Genomic DNA, 16,324 nt, shown 5'->3' on the forward strand with positions numbered 1-16,324 from the left:
ACATGGACTCATGAATTATTATATGCTTTAAACTTAGATACATTTTATAAGGTGGTTAAGCAGAAAAATAATTTGGTTACTGAAAACACGCGACAAATTAATGACAAAAAGTGATAGAATAATTGAAATACGACATAAAAATATAGGCAGGATGTCAATGCAAAAGAAATCGAAGAAGAGTGGTCTGAATGGCAGCTGGTGTGAAGGAAAAGGACAAACATTGAACGGCTTTTTATCAAGGTAAAAGCTGAGATGCCATGGGTGTGTCTGGATATTGACAAATAACATCCTCCGCTGTCCAGAGCAGTTGAGATAAAGCTTTAAGATTTAGATGAAGTAATTATTGTTGGAAGCTGGCACACAGAAACACATCCATTGTCTTCCCCTTGAAAGTATTTCAATGGGTATTTTGTGGACACATATTTCTGAGCAAAAAGAAGCAACATTCAAAATACACAATCCAACAATGCTTAATAGATAAATGAATGGGACGCTTTTCATTTGAACCAGAATCAAATGGTGTTTTATATTCAGGAATGTTTAAAGTTGCAGTTTTTTTTTCACGATTATGTCTTTTCTGTAGATGTATGACGACGAACTGTTTTTAGTTGAACATTACTGCTACAAATGTGAGGTAGGCCAAACTACTATACCCGATAATGACTTGATTTCTCCTTCATGTCTATGTTTAGTGGAACTTAGACTGGCCTCGGCACTCTCTGTATGTGCCACTGATACCATCCTAAGTCAACTGTTTTCAGATGATTATCAGGAGTGAATTGCCCCTATTTTTTTAACAACAGGGATTCTTCAGAGTCTGATTTTCACAACACATTCCTGTGAAAATGTTATCATGACAACAACAAAATGGATTTTTAAGGAACCTCAAGAATGAGTTGTTGATGCTCATCAGGCTGGACAAGGTTACAAAACCATCTCTAAACAGTTTGGACTCCTCCAGTCTACAGTCAGAACACTATGTGAAAATATCTTTATTCACACATTCAGACATCTATTCTCTGTGATGGTGATTATGTATATGGGAGCACATTGAACTGATGTGCTGTGTTAAAAACTTCTGATCCTTGTCACTTTACAGTTAGGACTGATCGCCCAACTGCACACCAGGGGTCCGTTTCACAAAGCAGGTTCAACCAACTCTGAGTCTATTCCTGATCTCTGAGTTGATCTACTCTGAGATAGAAAACCCTGAGTTTTCGGTTCCAGAAACGCTGATTTGAGTGAGGTTAATCAACTCTGAGTAGGTTCACCTTGAGTTTAGCGCGTGCACCACAACTTTAAAAAGCCAGCATCAATGGAGCCCCGATTTGACGAGTCACCTTGGCAACGGGGAAGAGGAGGGGCTACGTTTTTCACCAACCTCGAATTGGAAATCTTAATGCGCTCATACGGCGAGTTTCAATACGTTTTTAGAAATAAGTGCAACACCGCTGCAGCAGCAAAAGTGTAAGTTTAAATGTAGTCCTTTGCAATCCCAATAATATTACAGGGAAACTGCTTGAGTGGTAGCCCATTCATTTATTTCATTTAGGTGCAATCTCGCGGGGGAGAAGCTCACTTGGCATCAGTTTAAGATGAAATATAAAAACATTGTTCAAACAGGTGAGACCTCGGCATGGAGGTACCTCATTTTGATCATGTTTTACACTGTAAAATAAATATTAAGTGGCTATTTGACTGTGCAGTTATTTTATTCCCAACATAATGCTGTTTTCACACACATAAACTATGTCTTCTCATCTATATATCCATCCATCCATTATCTACCGCTGAATCCGTCAGTCGGGTCGCGGGGGGGCTGGAGCCTATCCCAGCGGTCAATGGGCAAGAGGCGGGGTACACCCTGGACAGGCCGCCAGTCCATCACAGGGCCACATTAGAGACAAACGAGACAAACAACCATGCACACTCACACTCACTCCTAAGGACAATTTAGAGTCATCATCTATATCATGTTCTGTTAAATAATTAAGCCTATTTAAACTAACACAGACTTCTACTGAGCCAACAGAAAGAAGGCAGATGCCCGTAAAACGGGTGGTGGGCCACCACCTCTAACAGGAGGGCAGTGGCTGAGGGAATCCCCGGAGGGAATCCACCCCCAAGACACGAGTACCTTTATAAAATATAATAGGCCTATATATATGTCTTTTTTAAGCCTATTCATACAAATATTTATTTGTCTTTTATGTCTTTTTTTTCTTTTGTCCCAACACATTCTGATGGTGCCGCTCAAAAAGATAATTGTCTGTAAATACAAAAATCTATGCACGGTCTGATAACCATCTCCGACGAATATTTATTTCTCTGCGCAATAATGCTGCACCTTCATCCACGGGATCGTTGCCAAAAGGACATGTTGGTGAAAAAAGTCGCCTCCTGCTGTGCCTGATGGACTTCTAGAAGTAGAAGAACTCACTCTGCTGACTGAATGAATGAGGAAATCAAATGGCGTGTGTGGCTGAAAGAGGGCGGAGACAGAAAGAAACTCGAGGTTTCTTGAATAAAACCTGGTCCCGACCAGGTTAGGATCAGAGAGTCTGTTACTACGGTAACTGACCGTGAGGTTAAGTTACCTCTCTTTGTGAAACAGGCTAGAGTTACCCCTCTTTCTCTGGGTTGAGTTACCTCCCTTTGTGAAACGGAAAACTCAGGGTTTCCCTCATTTCAGGGTTAACCTACTCAGAGTTTTCACTAAACCTGCTACGTGAAACGGACCTCTGGAATCAGAGTCCCGTGACAGAGATCTGAACTTTTCAGTCCCAGATACAGCTGAACAAGCACCTTCATTCAGAATATGTATCTGAATACTAAGGTTTTCACCAGTAGACTTTGTGTGTTAATTTCATGACTGTGTTGCCATAAATTTGGCAAAGAGTGGAGGTGCTTCTAAAGGAAAATGTGAGGACATCTGTTCACAAACTTTTTCTCTGCAGTTTAATTACATTAAGCACACATAAATCAAATCTTGAAGAAGAGTAAAGATAACATTTTTGAATGACCAAGTTGAAATTCTGGCAATTATTAAATAGAAATATTTTGGCAGGACAATGTCGGAAAACTCAACAACTCAGCGTGAAGCTATTCTGTTTGTAGGAATGGACAAAAATTCTTCAAAGCCAGTTTGCAGGACTGATCATCAGTTACTGAAATGTTTTACTAATATTGCAGGGTCATGTGAGCTGCTGAAAGGAAAGGTTCACATTATTTTTCCCAATCACATATCTGTAATACCGGTCCATTTTCTTTACTTTGACAAGTAAACTACATGAATATTTTGAATCACAACATAATTATCACACAGATATTGTTTTTGATAAAGAAACAAATGATTGAATAAATGATAAAATTATTATCATGAATTTGTAACAAAGATGTTATTGTAACTCAAATAAAATGTTACTTGATTTGAAGGACATCTGTCATCTGTCATAGGCAACATTTACCTTTTGGTCTCCAAAGCTGCACTTTGCCACTGCTTTATACAAAATATAAAGCATAGGCTGACAATAATTTATTTATTTTTTACATTTTTTCACTGTCAGCATTCCAGTACTGCACCTGATTCCCTTCCTCATCTGTCTGTCCACTCATCTTACCACAAGCAGCCCCTCTCCTGTTTTTCTCCTGTCGCTCAGCAACCATCTGTAATTAATGAGCTTTTACAATTCAATCTGATCTGCTTCAGGATTGGACATGTCTGATAAACCGAATGGAATATACACACAGGCCTGCACCTCTCTGCTTAGTGCTGCCTGGAAATATAATTACTGGCAAATGAATACACGCGCACGCATATACGTACTTGCACCCAAACATTTAAACACATACCGACTGAGTAAGCTCAGGTTAATGACAGTCTTTTTCCTCTTCTCTGAGCTAATTAAAAATGTACTGGTGAATCATTTGTTTGAAAGTTGAATTCAATGTGCACTTGTTATTCAGAGATTCAGAATCTTAAATAATTAAATCTTATTTAATGATATGCTGTTGTGATCATGTGTGTATGTTAATGACATGCTCTGATGCTCTTAATGAGCATGTGACAGTGGCAGAGAGAAAGCCATCTTCCTCATGAATACTCTTCAGCCAGTCATTACCTAAACATAATCTATCTCGTCTTTGTCAAATGACACTTAACACAATGGCTTATCAATCTGCCCCTTTGCCACAGTCGACAGTTGTCAATAGATTGCTCAAGTGGCTCCTCATAACAACTTAATTTGCAAGAAGTACTTGGAAACTGTATTCCAATAACTTGACATACTGGTACACAGATCTGCAGGAGACCTTAACATGTGTGTTTCCTCATAGATTTGACGCAGTGAGCTTGCAAGGGTGTAAGCACATCCTATACAGGCATTCATTCAGTTTGGAGTCAGTCAGGTTTATTGCGGTGGCCATAGCAACAGTCCATGAGTGGAGATGGAGAAGACATTTTTTTTTTAGCGGTGATGCACTGAATGTCCTTGTTCAGATGAGAGTGAGGGTTGAAAGCACAGTCAGACTGAGGGATGTAGAGAGAAGGGAGGGGTGGAGAGGGCTGGAAGAAATTTTAGAAAAGACTGAGCGGAGACTTTCTGTCATATCCTTTGAGCTGTTTGTTGTACTCGCGGGTAGAGCTTTCAGATGAACTCTGAGTTTTATATCTCCTCTCTGCTCACTTGAACAATGGCTTAAGGCAGCTACACGCTGTGCAATTCTAGCTTTCATATGAATTCACTGCGAGCCTCTCTGTGCGACAGGCATCTGATGATCCTGGCTGTGACATGCGTGATGTGTTCAGACTGTACAATTATCATACCTACTGAATCTGTAGGCTGAGACTGAAGAGCAGGACATATTTTAAGAATTATGCTTAAAGTTTAATGAGCTGTTGCACTGAGAAATGACTGACGGGTTTACTACAATCTGTATGATGTTCACTGGTTTGCTACTAACTTAGAAGTTGTCATTTTTTCCTATTTCCTTCCATGCTGTGTCTTTCTTAACATGGCCATGGTATGAGCTGAAGCATGCGTCACACAAACGAGGCTTCTGCCACCAGATTTGCTTCTTAGTTAGAATTCCACAAAATATGTTTAGCTTATTTGGTTTTCACCTGCACTGTTCAGGTTTGTTTTACTTTTTAAACAAAGGCATCAGCTTTGATCAACAGGCCACTCCATGCTACATTTCTTTTGGTTGATTAGGTGATGTTGACTGTAGTAGGAGACCATATCTGTGCAATCAGCTGCAGCAACAGGGTCACTTTGCTGGAACTTATGGGGAAAAAACAAGTGGAGAAAAAGCACGGCTTGTTTCAGTATTCAAGGACTGCTGTCCTGCATGTTTTAGATGTTTCCCTGCTTCAACACACCTGATTCAGATCAATGCATCATTAGCAGGCTTGGGCAGAACTTAACACTCTTTTTTGAAGAGATCCAGGTGTGTTGATGCAGGGAAACATCTAAAACCTGCAGGACATGGCTTTCAAGGGCTGGATGTGGGTATTCCTGGTCTAGAACATTAACAAACCAGTGTCTTATGAATAACACCAAATATCCACTTATTCTTAAATCATTAGCCCAATCATTTGGCCTTGAGAGCTTCTTAGTGGCACTGTTCCAAAACAAAATGGAGATGCTGTAGCTCATAGAGCACCAACTGATCGTGCAGTTGGTGGTTGGATTCATGGCTTGTCCATATTGCATGTGCTTTAGAAGATGCTGATTTACAATAATGTGTGTGTGATTTAAAAAAAAAAAGTGCTGTCTGAATGTGTGTATAAATGAATATGGCATGTTGGTACGGCCAAAGAAAATCGATGTAATCCATGTTTTTCCCTCTTCTCGGCTGTCAGGCAGGGTGAAGAAAATTAGATGCAGTTTGACTAAATATTGAAGCCTACAATAAAGACTCACAAAGTGTATATTACAAATCAACGTTTCTGAGCCTAGAGTCTAGACGTCTCGATGAATTACAGCAATCCATTTCGCTCTCTGCTCTTTTATTTTTTGTAATGCCAACATCTTTCTGAGTCTGGCTAAAATCGATGCACAACAGCTCTTCCACATTTTAGATGTTTTGTTTGTTTCAGTTTTGCACAGCTTATTTCAGTATTCTGATGTTATAAATGTGCAATTCTATAGTTCCTGTTTAAAGTTCAGCCCTTGTATTAGGTAGAGGCAGAAATCTCAGAGATCATACCAAAACAAATGTATAAAACTAAAGGCTAAGACAGTAAGGGTGGTTAAACATGTGCCATGAACACTAAACAGTCTGCAGACTTTTACCATAAACAAAAATTTCCACCTACTGTGATCAACTTCTTTTGAGTAGAGAGGAGACATCACCAAATCCATTTAGCAAGAAAACCTGCAAACTGTTACCATCTTTATCTTAAAGCTTTTTGGTTACCCGAATGAGAAACTTGTTGAAACTAATCTAACATTAGATGATGGTTGGACAGTTAAAACTCTACACACACTCTAAATTTGATATTACATTGGTGAGAGGAAGATTTTCTGACCTGAGTCAATTCCTAGGAAGGTAGGAAACGAATGAGGAATCTGCTATTAGGGGGAATGTGGTAAATATGAAAGAGGAGGGGGTAGAGACAGAGTGAGAACAAGACAGCAACGGGGATGGGGGGTGTTGGGTGTTAGGGTCGCTTACTCTGAGCTCTACTGCGGTGAGCGTTGAGCTAGCGAATCTCAAAGCTCCGGCTGTGCATGTGTCTGCCGAGGTGCAGACTGCAGCCTAGCCTTCCTCCACCACTTTCACAGCTCAGTCAGCCAGCTGCTCTGTTGGGTTTCAGCAGCAGCAGCAGCAGCTTGCAGTCCTATCTTTAAGTGTCTCTGTCTGTTATTGAGGATTCCCTTTTCCTGGAAGGATTCTCTCTCTTTCTGACCAATGCAGAGAGAGAAAAAGCGGGGCAGACTGTAAGAAGAGAGAAAAGGAAGACAGGGCAGGAAGGAGCGACAGTGGGCCAGGAGTGACCTTCGTGGTGTGGCGGCAAAGCAGAGCAGGAGGAGGACGAACCGGCAGGATCCATCAGGTGTGTATCAGCACTTTAAAAGATGAGTCAACGTGAGTCAGCTGTGGGCTTAATTTGTGTTCACAGACTGTGCATGCTACAGAAGGAGTGCTTTATATGAAGTTTTAAATTATGCAAGAGAGAGATTTGGGCTTAAATGCTTTGGAATACCTGCTTTTAATACTATTTCAAACTATTTTTCAATATAACTGAGGACTAAAAAAGTGAAAGAAAAGACCTTTAAGGGATGTAAATAAGCTAGAGAGAGATATCGCACATTGTAGATAGAAACATCCTAACAGAAGCAAGATATCGCGATCCCAATATCAAGGGAGTGAGACAAAAAAATTAGAGAAGAATATTGGAGATGGATGAAGTGGGAGAAGGGGAGATGTAGGATGTGCCATCTACAGCTCTGAAGATGACACATTTGCATGTGTGTGTGTGTTTTATTTCTATTTGGACCTGGAGTTGGCTGGCAAGAAAAATGTCTGTTTCAGAGTATCAATCACTGTGGACCGGGCGCTGCCTCAAGGTTGTAGACCAGAGAAGTGTGCTATAACAGACAACTGGTGGTGTCTCTGTGCATTTTTATTAATGCAGTTTGTCCCTTTGTTGGATTAGATCATGCACCACTCAGCTCAAGCATTAAACCACTGACAGTTGAAGTGAATAACATTGATCATTTTGTCACACTGCAATGGAAATTTTGCATCCTGGTATTCATGCCCATGTTTCTTTGGCAGGTCTCAGCCACCTCAACATTTAAAAACCAACCACACCCCTTTGTGATAGCAGTCCTCCTAAGCAGGACAGTGCACCACCACAAAGCAGAAACTGCACAAGTCACTCAAGAACTTGAGACAGAGCATAATGCACTAACTCCCCAGACCCTAATCTGATCGAACTCTTGCACTTTGTGCCAGAACAAGCATGATCCACAAAATCACTATTGTCCAACCACTCCAAATGTCCTGCCACCAAGCTGCTGGTTCCACACACCACACAACATTTTCAGACATTTCCTGAAACAAGGGGAATCTACAAAATACTGGCAGGCAGCTTTAATGGTGTGGCTGATTGGTGTAGCATTGTTTTTCATTAGCACTGACTGGAAGGAGTCCTCATTTCATAATAACCATAATAACCATAACCATGTTATGGGGCGGTGGTTACTCAGGTCTTCTGGTTGTTGCAGTGTGCATTATACAGCTCTGTGTTTCACATTTCTATGTATTACTGGATTGCTCAGTGCATTCCTGACCGCACTTGTTCCTAGATAAAGAGATATAAACCATTTTTGTTCAAAATTATTGAGAGGCTGAAACGGATCAGCTGCCTTTGGTAACAAATGGTCACGAACATTGTCAGGTTTTGGACTTTTCTGTTGTCACTTTTATCAATTTTGTGCATATTGTGTTTAATGACACCTTATCAGAATACATTTCTGACTATAAATGGAAAATTATATTCCAAGTGTCATTTATGTTCTTCAGGTCAAATTACATTTTCTTTTTTTTTTTTTTAACATTGTGTCATTAGCAGCGACGGCTCCTTCATAGGGGTGATTTGTGGACTTTGGACATCCCTGGCTTATGTGTTTACTTATTTCATAGAATCCTGGAACAATATGAGGAAAATAAATAAATAATGGTTAAGGTGTAATATTAACTGATTGGCAAATTATGCAAAAAATAACAAAAAATTATTAAAAATTATTACAATGAATTATGCTACCTAGACAAATACACCTCAGTCCTATGGACTTTTATGGTACTTATGGACATAACGGGGAGAAATTGCAGAGTCACTTTGGTTATTTGGCAGACCAAATAACCCCTCGACTCTGCGTTGTGTTTATTTAAGGAAGACGAAGGAGTTTGTGGATGATTGGACATTTTATTTCCTGTGTGGGAACATAACAGGTTTGCATCAGTGCAATCGGTTCAGCTTTGCACAGCACACTCTGATGCAGCTTTCACAGACTGGAAATTGCACTACCTAAAAAAAATGTCAGGAGCCGCCACTGGTCATTAGCCTATAATCCTCCAAACTGGAATGTTGATACCACTGACAGGTAGGTAGATAATGCAGGCATGTGGTGGATGAATGGGCAGGAAAATGGGAATTCAAATGTGTAGGATGAAATCTGCAAGTCATTAAGTTGGCTTCAAGCCAGACAAGGTTTTTAGAGAATACTTGCTTCTCTACACCTGAGAGACATACAGGGACAGATGATGTGTGAGTCTAGTTTCTCTTAGTCTGTCTCTGATTTTCTTTTTTCCCAAAAGATCCCATCTTGTCTTCCTCACCTAACAACTGCTCATCGACCCACCGAGAATAAAGCTCAACTCTGGTTAAACCGTTCTGTATTCTGCGTGACTCAGCAGTGTCTATGCACATACTAAGGCCACACACAAATCTTACCTTTTATATTGCTATTGCACAGAAAATTGACTATGAATATTTGCGCTGATAGAGTGAATATGAGTGGTGATATTGCTGTTTGAAAATAACCGAGCTGTACTCCATCATACTGGCAATTGTAATACCACATTGTTTTTTTAACCGTATTTTCTGTGTACAAGTGTGTCTGAATGTTTGTGCCTGTGCTCTGAAACACTCAGAACTTTCTACCCTCTGTACATCAGAGCATCATTTTTGTACAAGAGGGATGGATCCAATTACATTTTCCTTTCACTGCCTGCCAACAATGAGAAAGGCTTTTTAAATATTTGATTTAGCAAATCTCTTCAATTATCAAATGGGCCAAATGTACCTAAAATATAATGATTTTACTGTATCAATTTAGCTTGAAGTTTGTCTGTGGGGTGGAGAAGGTTATTTGCATTAAAGTATTTGTATGTGTGTGTATGTCAGCTAAAGATCTGTTTTATTTATATATATATATATACACTCTTTAGCTTGTCCTTTTAGTGTCCTTTATGTGTTATGATCAGGGCTCTCAAGTTTTCAAGTTTGCTTGGAGTGAGATTCGGACGGGGCAGGGGCAGGGGCCGGGCCGTGTACGCGGCGGGGTTTCTTTCGTTTTTTTTTTTTGGGGGGGGGGGCTGGTTCCTTGCAGTATCCCATCGCCATAAACTAGCTACTTAAAGAGCAAAGAAATTGTTTTATTTATACCAAAATCACAAATCTTCACTTTTACACTAAATTCTGCTATATTTTAAAAGAAATTGTTTTAGGTATGCAAAGTCTTAACAAACAAAAAAATGTATGTCTTGTTGTAAGTGTTTGTGGCAGATTTTGATGCTTGATGACTGATATTGGGGGCTCCCATTTAAAGCACTGTGGCTCAATGTCAGCCATTTTCACAGTCATGATGGATGACAGAGTTCCATTCAGAGCCATTGTGTTCCTGGTCTTGGTTTTATTGAGCCCCACCGTGGAAAAAACCCTCTCTGCATCAGCATTTCAGTGTGGCAGAACTAATACCAGTTTGGCAATTGTAGATGGGAATTTGGGAATCTGCTCATACCAGTCACCTTTGAAAAAAATTAACCATGGAAGCCTAATTACACTCCTACATATTTTTCATTTAGTTGCTCACGTCAAAGGGTGTTTGCTGAATATTTAGGTCTACTACTCCAACGAACACTTTAATCGGCAGGTATTGGTCTTTTACAAGGAGTAGGAAAACTATAGTAACTAACAAAAGATTCAAATAAATGAAGATATGACCTGCTGATGATCCTGACGGTTCTCTTCCACCTCCAGCTCGTCTACAACTTCTGGAGCGTGCTTGCAGCTGAAAGCTATTTCAGACCTCACCCGGCAACAAGAAATTCTCTTTTCTGATTGGCTGAGAAATTCTATTTTGTGATTTGCCGATGGGTTGCTAAATCAAGACAGCTGTACCAGAGCTATAGTTTGTGAGCTGTACAAGCGCACAGTAACCTGCCATTGACTCGTTTATAGTATCGGCCATTAGAATTTCTGTGCGACGAAGTTGATCATTTCTCAGCGTGAGAAATGGCATGTGTGGCGTGTGAGCATGTGAACTTGTTGAAATGCGTGTGTCTCACGCTCATTGCGTGAGACTTGAGAGCCCTGGTTATGATCCTTTGGACCTGGCAAATTAGGGATGGAGAGAGAGAGAGAGAAGGGAAGATAGCATCCCTTTCCCACTTTCCTCTTACTGGTGCTCCTTTGTGCTATTATAGCTATAATAAAGGCTCATTTATCTCCATCTCAGCACAATCTCATCATTCACATAGGGACTGCAGTGGCTCTGGAGTGTTTTGTATAGGGGACCATCGTATGTTTATGGTATGAGTGTGGACTCTTAAATGCATTCATGCGGGAATTGACCTGTTGATGTACCTGTTGAGTGGAAAGAATGAATATCAGTTGCATTTCATATGCACTATGTTTTGTGTGTTTGGTTAGCATAGCGAGGGCAAACTGTCAGTGAAGAGTTGGATCAATGAACATGGATTACACAAGGGTCATGTAAGCCAAGAATCCATTTAAGCCGTGGAGCCACCTCCTCACCCCAGAGCTATCAGAGAATGAAGAGAAGAGGATGGAGCAAATTTTGAGACAGACATAGAGAAACAGAGGCATGCATGTAGAGAGATAAAGACTGAGTAATGTCATCATAGGCCCCATGTCCTCCAGGTCTGATTAAGAGCTTCTCTAAGCATTCCCAGACACTGCGCTGTGATAGGCCAAGGTCATAGCGAATCACTGTGCAGTGCCTCAGATTGATGCTTAACTCTGTGAGGAAACAGCACAATCTAATTTGGCCAATGGGCTTTCTTCCTACTTCTTATGAAAAGAACAATTCTTTCTAGTTTGATCCTTTTGAACCTTTGCCTTTGGGCCCTCTGAGGAAGAGTGTGTGTGTGTGTTAGTGTGAATGTATGCTGGTTTAAACTTACTGTCTTACTGTTTGGTTGTTTGTGTGTGTCTGTCTCTGGATGTCTAGTTTTATTACTTCTCGTGTGTAAATGTGTGTGTAGATCTATACGGGCGTATATCCCGCTCAGGCAGTATATGTGTACCACCACACTTTCAGCATGTTGTGGAGGAATGGATCCCAAGTGATTGGCAGGCTATGATATTAGTTTGAGAATAATAACGCCATGATAACTTAGCAGCGTTGGCCTCCAGAGAGTGACTCCCAGGTAATCACATTGACTCGACACAATCGCTGCCTTGCATGTCTGTGCCTATGACAGAACAATGCTATTTTTCATTTCCTCTCATAAATATCATGAATTTTTTTAAGTGTTTGTGTGTGTGCCTGCACGTGTGAGCCTGTCTTGCAGCTTGGTTGACTGAGATTGCTTGTGAGATTATATCCACAGGTAGGTGGCAAGTGGTTGACAGATATCTGTAATAGCATGTGTTTAAAGAATAGCTGAGTGTACTGCTCTTTGCCTGGATGTACTCTCAGTTGCCATATTGATGTTTCCTTTTTTAAATTCAAACACAAACATTGGTATTATCCTTGATCATACACTAATAATTGTTTGGCCTCATTGTCTGTGTGTGTGTGTATACAACTGTCAGAATTTCTTTAAGTTTGAGAACCTTTTTTCCTTTATTTATTTTAGAAAGACAAAGTTAAAGCAAAATAGAACCTCCTTGGCCTTTCTCTTGGGGAGAAATGGAGAGATAATCAAGGTGAAGCAACAAAGTGCGCAGTCACTGTTTTTTTCAGACTGATCCAAAGAGCTGTTGTAAGTGAAATGCAATACAGCAGAAACTTGAACATCAATTATGGTGATGGAGTATGGCAGTGTTAGCAGTGTCAGAGAGCACATACTGTCCAATATCCCATTTGAGGAGAGGTAACATCCTCAGTTTTGGCCTACTTCTTTATTTGGCCAAATGTTACTGTATTTAATTGCATTAAATTTCAAATATCAAAGTTAAGAGATATTAGCTAAACTAATTGGCAGCTATTTGTTTATTGTCAGGCATATCTGCATCATATTCTTCTCTCTCTCTCTTAGTAAAAAAACACAGTTACAGCTAAAACAATTTTACAGATCATGGATAGATTAAAGGTTTAAACAATGTTAGAGCTTAACAATGCCAATTTAAAGGCCAATAAAGTATTTAATATGGGTTCCTCTTTGCAAACAGATTTTAAACTTCGACCCGGAATGAGAGTTGATAGTGGGCATTCTTCTTTTAATACCACCAGCACAAAAGCTGGCTAAAAGTGACGGATAAATGAGGGATACATTTTTGTTTGAGTTAAAAAAAAAAGTTTTGATCTGTTATAGTGCTCAAGCTTACTTTGTCATAAGGTGTTAATGAGTTAAATGTGCCACAGAGAAAAGATGATTACTACCAGTCACTTAATGGGTATTTGGATTGCAATTTATTTAGCAGACTAAAATGTGATTCACAGAAATGCATGAAAGGAATGATGCATGAAATGTTGCTGTTATGAAATGTCTTGAAATGATGTTTTTGTGCTACGGACACAATGCCACTATTTAACCATCATGCAACTTTATTCTGAGTCTGTGTCTGCGGGACACAGGACTGTCATCATTCAAATTAGTAAAGATAAAATAATGTGCAACAGAAGAAGAAAGGCGGTGGGGATGTAATCTGTGCAGGCCTTTTAACCAGGAGACTCTACTTTGAGTCTGCATGGACACATTTTTTCTCAACTTAAGTCTCATTTCCACTATGCAGTCCAGTACGGGTCGGTTCGGAACGGTTCGCTTATTTCAGTGTTTCCACTACCACCAAAGCGTACCGGTCCCATGGAACCCGTTACCATGTCTGTAACCCTTCTGCTTGGGGTACCCAGCACACAGGACCAGTTCCAGGCTCTGCTCTCCGGTGTTGGTGAGGAGGCTGTGCAGCGGGAGCTCGATGGCGCTGTGCCAAAACAAAAAGTGTTCCAGCTGATTACTGCAAAAATGGCAGAGAGTGGTTTCAACCGGACCGCCAGCCAGTGTGGCATTAAGCTGAAGAAGCTTGGAGGTGGTTCCAAATTATGGATGTTATTTGTTATTTGCTATTATTTGCTATTTACGCTTCAGCAGGCACTCCGCCCACCCCTGGAGGACCCCTTTGTACAGTGGGAACACAAGCTGACCCCAAAGCGACCCGTACCGTTCCGAACCGACCGGACTGCATAGCGTAAACGAGGCTAAACTTTCCTAAGGCTTGCTATCTTTGTTTTTGTGTTGTTTTTAAATTTTGCTTTTAGTCTCACTTTGGTTATGATTAGCCAAAATATTGAACTATTTTGATACTTGGTCAGGATTTGAGAAATACATGTTTTAGAGTTGGGAAAATCCATTTGGTTGGAATATAGAGGAACATTACACATCCAAATCTGCTTTCCTCTGAATCAGATCTGAATCATTAAAAACTGGTCATGTGATGTACAGAGGTCAAAGACCATGCTTTTTTTTGTTTTTGCTCATTTGCACTATGACGCCTTTGAGCATTAAGTCCTGCAGTCAGAACGTAGTCAAACTCCACAACAACTGCTTTAAGTTTTTTTTCCTCTCCACGTGACTTTTCAAGAAAATTCGCCATCTGGTGATTTCATATCTCATTTTGCAACATGCTGACAACATGACACTCCATAGTAATTATCAGACTCATCATCATCTCTCTCCTTAGATTAAGTGAATGCTATTCCTGATGGAAAATATATTCGTTTCACAATTCAGGCTTTGTCACCTTTTAGTTTTTTACCCTTGAGGCTTTCATTCCCTTTTAACATATTTATATAGTCTATTTTCTCTTTTTCAAAATGCGATAATTATTATGTCATGAGTGTTAATTAATAACCGATCTTGTGAAGCCACACTGTGCGGTTTCAGCTGCTGTCATGACTACGTAAATTCCTTGTCTTGAATAAGCATCCACTAACTTGGCACAAAACAGAAGCCATCTGCCTAATATTGTGTAGATTCCTTTCTCCCGATAATAAAACCTCTTGATCTTTGAGATCATGGGCAGCGAATCTCTGTGGGTGTGCTCTGGTGTCTGGCAGGACATTAGCGTTTAGAGCCTGTGGGTTATGTTGTACAACCTTCATGGATAACACTTGTTCTGACACAACCTACTGATGCTACATGTTTTGGGGGATCTGGTCAGTTTGACCAGATCGTGTAAGTAAAAGTAACAGCTCCAAAAAATAAAAAAAAGATCAAATTTGCTCACCTGGGGCCTCATGTACAAAGACTTGCTGGATTTCCTACTGAAACATGGCGTACGGCCAAACCAAAATGACCTCCAACGTCGGATGTACGAATATGTGCGCACGCATGTATCCAAGCACATTTCGTTTGTACATCCCAATCAACGTGGAATTGAGCGCACATGTCGGAGCACCCAACTCCTCCCTGTCCACGCCCCTACTTAAATACGCAAATCATATTTAAATGAGCCCTGCACCTGCGATTCCCCTCTGTGTACGATCAGAAAATAAAGAAAAAAAACATGAGTAAGACGGGAAAAAAGAAAAATTACACTGAAAGTGAATTGGAAGTGCTACTGTCCGAAGTGGAGGCGCGCAAAAATGTACTCTTTGGTACGCTGTCATCCGGCATAAGCAGCAAACGCAAGAGGAGTGGGTGGGAGAGCCTGAGGCTGTTAATGCTGGGGGGTCTGAGAAGCCTCACAAGCAGAGGTGAAGAAGAAGTGGTCCCACATTAAGGTGGAGGTGAAGCGGAGACTGGCTGCCCACCGTTGCAGTGTGGCCAAAACAGGCGGGTGGGGGGGTGACCGACCCGGTTTGAACAGAGAGTCGGCGCAACTATGGGTGACACTGCTCTCTCATGGGGTGGTGGGAGCTCATGTGGGTCACTCTGATTACCCCCAAGGTAAATACCGATGTTTTTGTGTAACTCACAACAACGTGTTCATACAGTAACGTGCAGAAGTGCGCCGGGGAAAAGGCTGATTGAGATATTTCACACTTTACGCACGGGGTTATTGATATATGCCCACAGAGACGATCAGGGGCTTGTTAGAAAGATCTTAAGCTGAAGTTTAACCAGCAAAAAACAGCAAGAAACTAACTTTAACCACCGACTAATATATATAATATAGCCTAATAATGATGCTGTGAAGACGGGATAGAAACTGGGGGCGCACATACTCAATGCGCGTCACGGGAATAATATTAGGACCATTACAAGAATGAAGTTACACACCAAGAAGCCAACCATCACGCACAGTGCCACCCTGTAGTCTGTTCCCAACGATGCTGTTACTCAGAATGTATGAATCGTGCGTTGAACCAGGCCACCTCGCCACAATGTTGGTTAATTGCAT

The 16,324-nt window shown here is 40.7% G+C and overlaps 1 protein-coding gene across 2 annotated transcripts in view; it reads left to right on the forward strand.

Moving 5' to 3' along the window:
• The first annotated feature begins 6,823 nt into the window (after positions 1–6,823).
• Positions 6,824–16,324, forward strand: part of dab1a (DAB adaptor protein 1a) — a 282,597-nt gene continuing 273,096 nt past the window's right edge. For both annotated transcript variants that reach the window (XM_075484619.1, XM_075484620.1), the window contains exon 1: positions 6,824–7,060. The gene's annotated coding sequence lies outside the window, so the exon portion shown is untranslated. The remainder of the gene's footprint in view (positions 7,061–16,324) is intronic.

This window comes from Odontesthes bonariensis, chromosome 15, assembly GCF_027942865.1.
Source record: "Odontesthes bonariensis isolate fOdoBon6 chromosome 15, fOdoBon6.hap1, whole genome shotgun sequence".
In the NCBI taxonomy this organism is placed as follows: domain Eukaryota; kingdom Metazoa; phylum Chordata; class Actinopteri; order Atheriniformes; family Atherinopsidae; genus Odontesthes; species Odontesthes bonariensis.